Source organism: Oncorhynchus masou, chromosome 31 (genome assembly GCF_036934945.1).
Source record: "Oncorhynchus masou masou isolate Uvic2021 chromosome 31, UVic_Omas_1.1, whole genome shotgun sequence".
NCBI classification, from domain to species: Eukaryota; Metazoa; Chordata; class Actinopteri; order Salmoniformes; family Salmonidae; genus Oncorhynchus; species Oncorhynchus masou.
Window position 1 is genome coordinate 12,044,261 of NC_088242.1, and position 13,142 is coordinate 12,057,402.

General features: G+C 45.3%; 1 pseudogene; it reads left to right on the forward strand.

Annotated features, from left to right (window-relative positions):
- Window positions 1–4,195: 4,195 nt before the first annotated feature.
- Window positions 4,196–12,464, forward strand: LOC135523428 (suppressor of cytokine signaling 3-like; annotated as a pseudogene).
- The last annotated feature ends 678 nt before the right edge of the window (window positions 12,465–13,142 follow it).

Here is a 13,142-nt window from a genome sequence, read left to right on the forward strand (position 1 = left end):
AGGACATTCTCCAAACACCCGACAGGGCCAACATCTCCATTATTTGCAAGAGGAAGAAACGCAGGTATAGAGGACACAGAGCGGGATGCCTCGTGAGGACACGCAGACTGCGAGTGGGAAAGCTGCCGTTACCGTTAATATTACTCGCCAATGTGCAATCATTGGACAATAAATTAGATGAGGTACGATCACCAATATCCTACCAATGGGACATCAAAAACTGTAATATCCTATGTTTCACGGAATCATGGCTGAATGACAACTTGGATATTCAGCTTTTTTTATTATTTTTTTACTAGGCAAGTCAGTTAAGACCAAATTCTTATTTTCAATGATGACCTTGGGTTAACTGCCTGTTCAGGGGCAGAACGACAAATTTGTACCTTGTCAGCTCGGGGATTTGAACTTGCAGCCTTCCGCTTACTAGTCCAACACTCTAACCACTAGGCTACCCTGCCGCCCCAAAGTGGGAAACACACTGCACCGGCAAGATAGAACAGCACACTCCGGTAAGACAAGAGGGGGAGGTCTGTGAATATTTGTAAACAACAGCTGGCGCACAAAATCTAAGGAAGTCTCTAGATTTTGCTCACCTGAAGTAGAGTATATTGTGATAAATTGCAGGCCACACTACTTGCCGAGAGAGTTTTCAACTATTTTCGTGGCTGTTTATTTACCATCACAGACAGATGTTGGCAATAAGACCGCACTCAGTCAACTGTATAAGGAAAAAAGCAAAAAGGAAACCACTCACCCAGAGGCGGCACTCCTAGTGGCCGGAGACTTTAATGCAGGGAAACTTAAATCAGTTCTACCAAATTTCTATCAACATGTTAAATGTGCAACCAGAGGGAAAACAATTCTAGATCACCTGTACTCCACACACAGAGACGCGTACAAAGCTCTCCCTTGCCCTCCATCTGGTAAATCCGACCACAACTCTATCCTCCTGATTTCTGCTTACAAGCAAAGATTAAAGCAGGAAGCACCAGTGACTCGGTCAATAAAAAAGTGGTCAGATGAAGCAGATGCTAAACTACAGGACTGTTTTGCTATCACAGACTGGAAGATGTTCCGGGATTCTTCCGATGACATTGAGGAGTACACCACATCAGTCACTGGCTTTATCAAAAAGTGCACCGAGGACGTCGTCCCCACAGTGACTGTACGTACATACCACAACCAGAAGTTATGGATTACTGGCAACATTCGCACTGAGCTAAAGAGTAGAGCTGCCGCTTTCAAGGTGCGGGACTCTAATCCGGAAGAAATCCAAGAAATCAATACAGGACTAAGATTGAATCATACTACACCGGCTCCGACGCTCATCTTATGTGGCAGGGCTTGAAAACTACTACAGACTACAAAGGGAAGCACAGCTGCGAGCTACCCAGTGTCACAAGCCTACCAGACGAGCTGAATCACTTTTATGCTTGCTTCAAGGCAAGCAACACTGAGGCATGCATGAGAGCATCAGCTGTTTCGGACGACTGTGTGATCACTCTCTCCGTAGCTGACGTGAGTAAGACCTTTAAACAGGTCAACATACACAAGGCTGCGAGGCCAGATGGATTACCAGGACGTGTGCTCCGAGCATGTGCTGACCAACTGGCAGGTGTCATCACTGACATTTTCAACATGTCCCTGATTGAATTTGTAATACCAATATGTTTCAAGCAGACCACCATAGTCCCTGTGCCCAAGAACACAAAGCCAACCTGCCTAAATGACTACAGACCCGTAGCACTCACGTCCGTAGCCATGAAGTGCTTTGAAAGGCTGGTAATGGCTCACATCAACACCATTATCCCGCACATCTGTTTATAGAACCATGATGAAACATGTAGGAAATGTTATGTTGAAGTACTAAAATTCCCACAGTAGAATGTTGCTTCTTAATAATGTTCTCTGAACCAACACACCTGAACACTGAACACACTTAACAAAATATAGGATAGAGAGAGTTTTGTCGATGCTGAGAACGGAATGTATATGTTTCTAAATAACATTCTTAGAACATTTTCTGAATGTTACTAAAGTTTTCTTGTGTTTTTTAGGAAATTATTTCTTCACTTTCTGATAACAGAATGTATGTTTTTAAATAACATTCTTAATTCAAAAGACACTCGTACATCTGAGCAATCTTTTTTTCAGGTGCATGGTAACAGTTGAACAAGATGAGGGAAAAAGGAAACCGCACACTGATCTTGATAGTACCACTGGTATTTAATAAGCTTTACATATCGGCCTCACGGCCTTCGTCAGAGCTTTTGTGAGTTTAAAAAAAATTAGCACCCTTATGTAGACCTGGCCACACCCACATCCGTTCCACGCATCGAAAGAGGTTGGAGGCGAAGGAAAAAAAAAGAAGTGCTACCAAATATAACAATATGTATTTCATAAATATTCAAGTAAAGTGTGTAAATAAGACGTATTAAACATGTCTGTTAAACCACAATGAGGACATAGACCTACCAAGCAAGTTTTCATTAATCATTGGGTACATTGTACGAAAAACAGAGTAATCTTAAATAGGAGCATAATTCATGTTCAAATTCACAACATAACATACATAGGCATTTCATCATTAAGTCCTTTAGGAAATAATGTCTGGAGGGTGAAAATCTCAAAACATTCCCTTTAACTCAGAGTATTATTGATATCACCTCCCCTGTCTGATATCTTAACTTTCTCTACGCCACAAAATCTAAAAGGTTTTACATCACATTTTTTGGCGGCTGGGTAGCCTAGTGGTTAGAGCGTTGGACTAGTAACCGAAAGGTTGCAAGTTCAAATCCCCGAGCTGACAAGGTACAAAGCTGGCTTTCTGCCCCTGAACAGGCAGTTAACCCACTGTTCCTAGGCCGTCATTGAAAATAAGATTGTTCTTAACTGACTTGCCTAGTAAAATAAAATAAAAAAATCATTCAAATGTACTGTGATTGGATAATCCCTGTTGTTTCTTCTGATTGAACTTTTATGTTCACTAATTCTCTGCTTGAGAGAGCGGGTGGTTTTACCGACATAGCAGAGACCACATGGACATTTAATAATGTAGATAACATGGGTGGTGGAACACGTAATGATGCCATTTATTTGGAACCGTTTTCCTGTATGTGGGTGGCAGAAATATTCACACTTCATCATATTGTTGCACTGTGCGCATCCTCTGCATTTAAATAACATTCTTAAAATGTTCTCTGAACATTACTAAGGTTTTCTTGTGTTTTTTATGGAAAGTTTTCTTAACATTCTCGCAAACAATTTGAGAACATTTAAATAGAACCATGAGGAAACCTGTTATGCTGAAGTACTGAAATTCTCACAGCAGAATGTTGCTTCTTCATGTTCTCTGAGAACATTCCATGTCAAAGTAGTTGGAGAATGTTCCTAGAACATTACGAAAATTGAAATGAAATGTAACTTTTAGGAAACGTTCTGATAAACTAATGAAATGCCAAGAAATGTATGTTTTTTTGTTAAGTTCCTTAAAACTCCTGAGAATGTTCAAAGCCAAGCAACAATCTTGTACCATTCCCAGAATGGTGTGGGAAGGTTGTATGCAAAATAACCATAAGACAGTCACACTCTCGCAAAGCTCTAAGGTTCTCAGAACGTTATGTGCTAGCTTGGAGGCTACCCTAAATTGGGTCCCTTTTCTAAATTCTAGCCTAGGCCTACTGTAGGCAAGTAAGCATGAGTCTAAATTGTGTAACGTAAACTCAACTCATTCCGTACAAATGTGCGGAACCGCAACATTCAAACGATGCTACAAAGAAAACGAATGGGGCTGTAGCGACTGTGTTGACCTCAAAATCGGGGGTGTGAACTAGGTTTCTATTCAAGCGTTGATCGACATGGTAATGGCTCTATAGTATTGGAGAAAAGTTTAAAAAACTGGCCCTCCGTTACATCGTGACGTGTCATGTCGTAATGTACAGCATGCATAAAGCAACTATTTCTGTCTTACAATCGCTCTCCACCACTTATCTCATCCTTTAAAAACAAGAAATGGGGGTAAACCTAATCATTTTTTGCGTCATCATTGCATATGCGATCAGCATTCTGAAAGCCATTTCAACCCGGATGTTGAGACAAGGACATCCTTACCGACCAAGCTCGTGGCCGGTTACGACAGAGCCTGGGCGTGAACCCAGAGTCTAATGGCACAGCAGTACCAGCACAGCGCCCTTAACCACTGCGCCACCCGGGAGGCCACCCGACACTTCTTTTAAAGACCTGAGCTCATTGCCTGCTTGAATTATGCAGAAACGGTCAGCGTTTGGGTCATGTAATTGATTCTGTTGGAAAGGGGAGAACTTATGCTTTACAATTGTATTGACATTACAATTGATCTGGAAGTATTACGTTTTTGGTGCGTTAAAATAAGGTAAATTGTACGGACCAAGGCGATGTACAAAAGTGAGTGAGTTTACGTTATCACTGTTTATCAGTGCGGTCAGCAGTAGGCTAGTAGTTAAAAGTATTGGGCCAGTAATTGAAAGGTTGCTGGTTCGTATTCTAGAGACAACTAGGTAAAAATCGGTCTGTGTGCCTTCGAGCAGGCACTTAACCCTATTGGCTCTGGATAAGTGTGAATGTAAAGTACAATGTATGCTAGTTGTCAGTCAGGAATTATGGGTTTCCTCAAGGGTAAATAAGCGTTTTCAACTGTTTCATCTTGTCAGGGCGGAGTGGAGGGAAAGGGAGGACTCACCAGCTAATACGGGAATCGCCCCGTAAAAGAAGGTCACACACTGATTATTCTTTTGTGTGTATGTGTGTGTGTACTTACTGGAAGAACTTCGGAGCTGAGGAGGTGGAGCCTTACGAATAGCAGCTCTGGAGACTACTCGCTGGTCGCTGTAACACAACTACCTCCGTTTGCTGGATAGAGAAAGAAGGAGTATTGTTTATTGTCTATTTCACTTGCTTTGGTAATATAAACATGTTTCCCATGTCAATAAAGCCATTTGAATTGAATTGAGAGCGAATAAGAATAGAGGGGGGAAGGACCCCGAAGTCTTTACCGACAATTGCCTACGGACCCGTTCCTCTGTCGGTTAGAAGAGACAGGAGTTAATGACCAAGTTTATAAATTATTTAACTCGGGGACTTTGGATATTTTCTCCCCCCGGAGAGGAACGCTGGAGCCCGAGACAGGAACCATCTCCAAGGTAAATAAGCAGGCTCCATACCCGGCGCTTTGACCGTTACTCTATGGTGCGTAAAATAGCATTGTGTAATTGGGCAAAACGTTATCATAATGGCGATATGGTGAGCTTTTTGGGCTCGAGCAATTGCCTCTAAAACATCCTAGGGAGCCAGCACTACTACGAACAGTAGACTGTTTATGGCGCAATGCAGAACAGTACTCTATGTGGGACACACGCTAGGCTATATAGCCTACTCATTCTCCTTATTTCAGATGGCATTGTCTATTTCTGCGTTTTCGTTGTAAGTCATGTTTCTATTCTGTGGCTGGAAGAGTCTCCAGCTTGGCTCAGACTGAGGCCGTGTTTCGCAGATGCATAGCGGGCAGAGTAACAACAAGAGGCGGTCCTGGATAATGAAGATCCATCCATTATTGTGCCGGGCACGTTCCATCTCGCTCCAAATGCAACGACCAGCAGCACAGTGAGACCGCCAGACCAGACCCATCCGGGGTAGCCTATTTACTGTGAAACCGGAGAACCATAGCCGCTCTGCTGGCGCAAGCAGGCTGCATGGGAATGATGTGGTTTATTTAGAATGAACCGGGACTCATTCATAAAACTCGGTTTACTGTGAATCCCCCCGGGGGGGCGCAATCGATGGCAATTGAATCGTCTGACGGTATACTGGAGATATAGATAATACATGTTAAATACAGCCTATGATGTACACTGAACAAAATATAAACGCAACATGTTGGTGCCATGTTTATTTAACTAGGCAAGTCAGTTAAGAACAAATTCTTATTTACAATAACGGCATAGGAACAGTATGCCATGTTCAGGGGTAGAACGACATATTTTTACCTTGTCAGCTCGGGGATTCTATCTATCTATCTTTCCGCCCAAATATTTCTTGAGTTGAAATTTTAAAAATCCAAGAAATTTTCAAAACACACAAAAAACGTATTTCTCTACGTGTTTATGCACAAATGTGTTTACCTCCCTGTTAGTGAGCATTTCTCCTTTGTCAAGATAATCCATCCACCTGACAAGTGTGGCATATCAAGTAGCTGATTAAACAGCATGATCATTACACAGGTGCACCTTGTGCTGGGGACAATAAAAGGCCGCTTTAAAATGTGCAGTTTTGTCACACAACACCGCAAATGTCTCAAGTTTTGAGGGTGTGTGCAATTGGCATGCTGACTGCAGAAATGTCCACCAGAGCTGTTGCCAAATAATGTAATGTTAATTTCTCTACCATAAATGTAATCTTTGGATTTCACATGACTGGGCAGGAGTGCAACCATGTGTGGGCCTTGGATGGCATAGGCCCACCCACTTGGCAGCCAGGCCCACTAACTCAGGAGCCAGGCACAACCAATAAGAAAAAAAGGGTTTTCTTACAGATATAAATATTCAGACCCTTTGCTATGAGACTCAAAATTGTGTTCAGGTTCATCCTGTTTCCATTGATCATCCTTGAGATTTTTCTATAACTTGATTGGAGTACACGTGTGGTAAATTAAATTGATTGGACAGGCACACACCTGTCTATATAATGTCCCACATTTGACAGTGCATTTCAGTGCATGTCAGAGCAAAAACCAAGCCATGAGGTCGAAGGAATTGTCCGTGGAGCTCCAAGACAGGATTATGTCGAGGCACAGATCTGGGGAAGGGTACAAAAAAATATCTGCAGCATTGAAGGTCGCCAAGAACACAGTGGCCTCCATCATTCTTAAATGGAAGAAGTTTGGAACCACCAAGACATTTTCTAGAGCTGGCCGCCCGGCCTAACTGAGCAATCGGGGGAGAAGAGCCTTGGTCAGGGAGATGACCAAGAACCCGATGGTCACTCTGACAGAGCTCAATAGTTTCTCCGTGGAGATGGTTGTTCTTCTGGAAGGTTATCCCATCTCTGCAACACTCCACCAATCAGGCCACATGGAAGTAACTCCTATGTAAAAGGCACATGACAGCCGGCTTGAAGTTTGCCAAAAGGACTCTAAGAACATGAGAAACAAGATGAAACCAAGATTGAACCCTTTGGCCTGAATACCAAGCGTCGCGTCTGGAGGAAACCTGGCACCATCCCTACGGTGAAGCATGGTGGTGGCAACATCATGGTGTGAGGATGTTTTTCAGCGGCAGGGACTGGGAGACTAGTCAGGATTGAGGGAAAGATGAACCGAGCAAAGTACAGAGAGATCCTTGATGAAAACTTGCTCCAAAGCGCTCAGGACCTCAGACTGGGGCGAAGGTTCATCTTCCAATAGGGCAATGACCCTAAGCACACAGCCAAGACAGCGCAGGAGTGGCTTCTTGACAAGTCTCTGAATGTCTTTGAGTGGCCCAGCCAGAGCCCGGACTTGAACCCGATCAAACATATCTGGAGAGACCTGAAAATAGCTGTGCAGCGACTCTCCCCATCCAACCTGACAGAGCTTGAGATAATCTGCAGAGAAGGATGTGATACTCCCCAAATACAGGTGTGCCAAGCTTGTGGCGTCATACCCAAGAAGACTCGCGGCTGTAATCGCTGCCAAAGGTGCTTCAACAAAGTCCTGAGTAAAGGGTCTGAATACTTATGTAAATGTGATATTTCAGTTTCTAAAAACTTGTTTTCGCTTTGTCATTATGGGCTATTGTGTGTAGATTGATGAGAGTGGAAAAAAACAATTTAATCCATTTTAGAAATAGTCTGTAACTTAACAAAATGTGGAAAAAGTCAAGGTGTCTGACTACTTTCCGAAGGCACTGTGTGTGTGTATATGTGTGTTATATATAAACAAAAACACGGTTTGTTATGAATGAAGTTTTTCAGTAGAGATAACTCTCACTCTCTCTCTCTGCAGCTGTCTGCAGTGGGTGGTCTCTCTGAGGTCCTCTCTGGACTGCCACTCAGTGTCTTCACTCTGGGAATCACGTCGGCTACCCTACCCCTCCCCTCCTCCCTCACATCCTCTCCCCTCCTCCCCACGTTCTCCCCCCTCCTCCCCCCACACTTCCTCACCCTTCCTCCTCCCTCACGTCCTCTCCCTTTCTCCTCCCTACCTCCATCACAACTCACCTCCTCCCCTTATACCTCCTCCTCCCTCCCTGCTCTGGACCCCCCACCCCTCGGTCAGCAAGCCGAGCAGGGGGGGTCAGGGCGCCATGGTAACCCATAGCAGGCACGACCCCCCCAGCCATGAGCAGCGTTACCCGCCCAGAGGCCAGAGGTCAGGGGTCAGACGTGGACCCCCTGCGCTACAAACCCTTCAGCTCGCACGCACACTACCAACAGGCCAGTTCAACTCTGTCATCATGTGGCAGCTCCACATGTACTATATGCAAACTAGCTAGCCTCTTACTAAATGCTAACCCATCATCATCATTATTCCTCTCTGTCTCAGATGGTTCGTCTAATTGTTATCATTACAGCATCATATATTATAGTTCCTCTGCCAGGTGCTGTGTGTATAGTATATTGGATGTACCTACTTTGCATAAATGAAACAATTGTTATATTAAAACCTATTATTTCCCCCTGTTCCAGGTGCTGTGTGCGGTGCGTAAGTTACAGGAGAGTGGGTTCTACTGGGGTGCAGTGGGGGGTCGTGAGGCCAGCGCTCTGCTCCGCTCCCAGCCCCCCGGGACCTTCCTGGTCCGAGACTCCTCCGATCACCACTACTTCTTCACACTGTCGGTCCAGACGGCTCGCGGGACCAAGAACCTCCGGATCCACAGCCAGGGGGGAAGCTTTTACCTGCAGCCTGACCCCCACTGCACGCACACGCCCCCGCGTTTCGACTGTGTGCTCAAACTGATTGGACATTACATGGGGAAGGAGGGAGGTGGAGGAGGAGATGGGGAGACCGGGGTAAGGACAGGGGGAGGCATGACTGCAGCTGCAGGGGAGACTGTGGGGACAGGGAGTTTGTATCTGATCCACTCAGGGGGAGAGAAGGTTCCGTTAGAACTGCGTCGACCCCTCCCCTCCTCCCTGTCCTCCCTCCAGCACCTGTGTAGAAGGACCCTGAACGGACACCTGGGGGGCCCGGATCCCCCCGACACACACCAGCTCCCTCACACTCTAAGAGACTTCTTGGCGGAGTACGATGCTCCCATCTAACACACACACACACAGTTCAGTTTGGGGGTTTCCCCGTCTAACTGTTGAGGATAGGATTTGGAGAGGGTAAGCTGATCCTAGATCGATGCCACTGCTTCCTATCAAGTGGAGCTTCATATAGGTAGCCATGGATACGCCTCTCCTGGAGACTGTCAATGGGAGTCAGGAAAACGCTGGGGGTCAGAAGTGATTGCCCTGTCAGCCAGTTAGTCGTTCTCCCAGCGGAAGCTGTGATTGGATAGTCAAAGAGATTACAGTGACGCAGACAGTGAACGTGCTCACAGGCAAGCAAACGCACACTTTAGCAGTGGCTTTCGGAGTGTTGTCAGAAGGTTTCCTGTGGTTTTGTTGTGCTGCTGTGGAACAGCTCTTTCTATTGATTAGCAGAAGCTTACCTCTCCTCTTTCTCCTGTCTGACATGTAAAATGGGCTGACTGGATTGAGAGAGAGAGAGGGAGATAGAGAGAGGGATGGAAGTATAATGAGAGAAAAGGAGAGAGAGGGTGGGGAGTATGGCAGAGAATGTCAAATGAGGGGCCCATAGCAGAGTGAATGTGTTTGTGTGCATGGTGTAGTACACATTTCCACTGCTGCATGCCAACTAGCATGGCCTCATAGGAAGGTGTGAGGGATCATGGCTGACAACAGCCTCTAGCCTCACACACATAGACACACACAGATAGACACACACACAGGCATACATACAGCTATACTGCAGCTTTGGAAGCTCTTCTGTTAGAATGTGATGGAGGTGCCCCTGTCTCTCCCTCTTGTCTTTATAACCCCCCCGCCCACATATCTCTCTGACAACAGGAGTTGTGACAGTGAGTCTGAGCAGACCACTGTTAGTCAGACAAAAGCGCAGGCAGACATCCAAAGCTAACAGTGGATCTTATTATAGTCCCGGGGGCGGGCGGGCAGGCAGACAGACAGACCAGGCAGTCAGACAGACAGACGGACCGGACTGGACCAGGCAGGCAGAAACAACAACGTGTCTGCCCCAAATAGCACCCTATTCCTTTTATAGAGAATTACTTTGGGACCCTGTGGACTCTGGTCAAAAGTAGTTCACTATAGGAAATAGGTTGAGATACCGGCAGAAACAACTACAACAGAACATAGTCAGAAGTCGAGTGGGAGAGGTTAGGAAAGAGTGAGGAAAGAGTGAGGAAGACAAGTAGGGGTGAGGCTGGGGGAGAGGTTAGGGAAGAGTGAGGAAGACAAGTAGGGGTGAGGCTGGGGGAGAGGTTAGGGAAGAGTGAGGAAGACAAGTAGGGGTGAGGCTGGGGGAGAGGTTAGGGAAGAGTGAGGAAGACAAGTAGGGGTGAGGCTGGGGGAGAGGTTAGGGAAGAGTGAGGAAGACAAGTAGGGGTGAGGCTGGGGGAGAGGTTAGGGAAGAGTGAGGAAGACAAGTAGGGGTGAGGCTGTGGGAGAGGTTAGGGAAGAGTGAGGAAGACAAGTAGGGGTGAGGCTGGGGGAGAGGTTAGGGAAGAGTGAGGAAGACAAGTAGGGGTGAGGCTGGGGGAGAGGTTAGGGAAGAGTGAGGAAGACAAGTAGGGGTGAGGCTGGGGGAGAGGTTAGGGAAGAGTGAGGAAGACAAGTAGGGGTGAGGCTGGGGGAGAGGTTAGGGAAGAGTGAGGAAGACAAGTAGGGGTGAGGCTGGGGGAGAGGTTAGGGAAGAGTGAGGAAGACAAGTAGGGGTGAGGCTGGGGGAGAGGTTAGGGAAGAGTGAGGAAGACAAGTAGGGGTGAGGCTGTGGGAGAGGTTAGGGAAGAGTGAGGAAGACAAGTAGGGGTGAGGCTGGGGGAGAGGTTAGGGAAGAGTGAGGAAGACAAGTAGGGGTGAGGCTGTGGGAGAGGTTAGGGAAGAGTGAGGAAGACAAGTAGGGGTGAGGCTGGGGGAGAGGTTAGGAAAGAGTGAGGAAGACAAGTAGGGGTGAGGCTGTGGGAGAGGTTAGGGAAGAGTGAGGAAGACAAGTAGGGGTGAGGCTGGGGGAGAGGTTAGGGAAGAGTGAGGAAGACAAGTAGGGGTGAGGCTGTGGGAGAGGTTAGGGAAGAGTGAGGAAGACAAGTAGGGGTGAGGCTGGGGGAGAGGTTAGGGAAGAGTGAGGAAGACAAGTAGGGGTGAGGCTGGGGGAGAGGTTAGGGAAGAGTGAGGAAGACAAGTAGGGGTGAGGCTGGGGGAGAGGTTAGGGAAGAGTGAGGAAGACAAGTAGGGGTGAGGCTGGGGGAGAGGTTAGAGATGGTTTTCAGACCACAGAGATGATGACAACCCCTTCATTTGGTCTGATGATGATGGTAGTGATGAAGATGATGATGACGAAGACGTGATAATGATGATTTTGATGATGATGTTGTGTTAAGCTGAATCCATGTCTTCCTGATAGAAGTCTAATTAGTAGAAGATCAACGTTTGTCATTTTTAACATTTACTAACAATAATGTTTACATGTGTCGCGTCAGCTCAGCTACATGTGAAGTACTCGTCTTTCATAAAGACTGCTCATAACCTCGCCACTAGACTGGCAGGCAGGGCAAACTATCTGGAACCACGAAAACTAAAAGCATTACAAAATAGAAATGAATAAAGGAATTTTGCACATATTTATATTTCTAAGATATTTCAATACTTAATATTAAAGCGCACTTTTCTTTTACCAAATTGAACCGATTCTCTTTGTGCCTTCATTTATGTAGGATACACGTCTGTCTGTCTGTGTGCAATTTAATTAACACTTTAACTGAATGTGGTGTCAATTTAAACCCCTCTGGTGTTAACCCCTCTAGAATCAACTCTCAGATATAACACTTTTTTACCTCAACACCGAGATTTTAACATCTGCGAATTTGCTATGTGGGGTACACGTGAAACATTTCTCTGGTAATGTGCAGTGTACTGAACTGTAGTGTCTGTGTGTGTGTGTTTTTTGAGAGTGAGAAAGAGGCGAAGGGTCACAGAGTTAGTGTATGTGAGGTCAGAGAAGTGATAGGGTCCACGTGGGAGAGATTTATGATGGTCTGTGGTTAGCAGTGTGTAAAAGATGTACGTGAGGGTCTGGGTGGAGAATTTCTCAATAGTGTGAGTAACTCTCTCTCTCTCCCCCAATGTAATTCAAATGGCTTTATTGGCATGGGAAACATGTTTATATTGACAAAGCAATTGAAATAGAGAATAAACAAAAGTGAAATTAACTATCTCTCTCTTTCTCACACACACAGTTAGACAGTGTTACAAGTGCTATGGTTTACAAATACACTATGAGGTTTCCTGTACACATTCACACAACTGAGAATGAATAAACACAATCACACTTACACAGAACATCTCTCCACTTTCTCACATCATAAAGGAAAAAACACACAACTACAGATGTAGGATTTTAATTTGAGCCAGTTTGCTACAGCAGGAAAATAATCCTGCAGCAACAGAATATGTGGAATATAATGAATGGATTTTTTTGTAGGGATTGATACACTTTTCTGTAGGGAAAATCAAGTGAAATTGTAAAGTGGAAATTGCTAACTTTAGAAGCCTTTTCAAACCTTGAATACACTACATGTTTGCATTTTCCTTCTATGCAAGAAAATTACTGCAACAACAGGATGATAAAATTAAGATACAGCATTTGTACACAGTTTCATTTCTAAACTTGTGGTTTTTACCTCAAGATTTTCATGAGATAATTCATGCTACTTTCCAAATTCACACAACCAGTTTAGATGTACACACACACACACACACACACACACACACACACACACACACACACACACACACACACACACACACACACACACACACACACACACACACACACACACACACACACAAACCTTCACACACGCTTTACCGCTAGTGCCTCCCCTTCT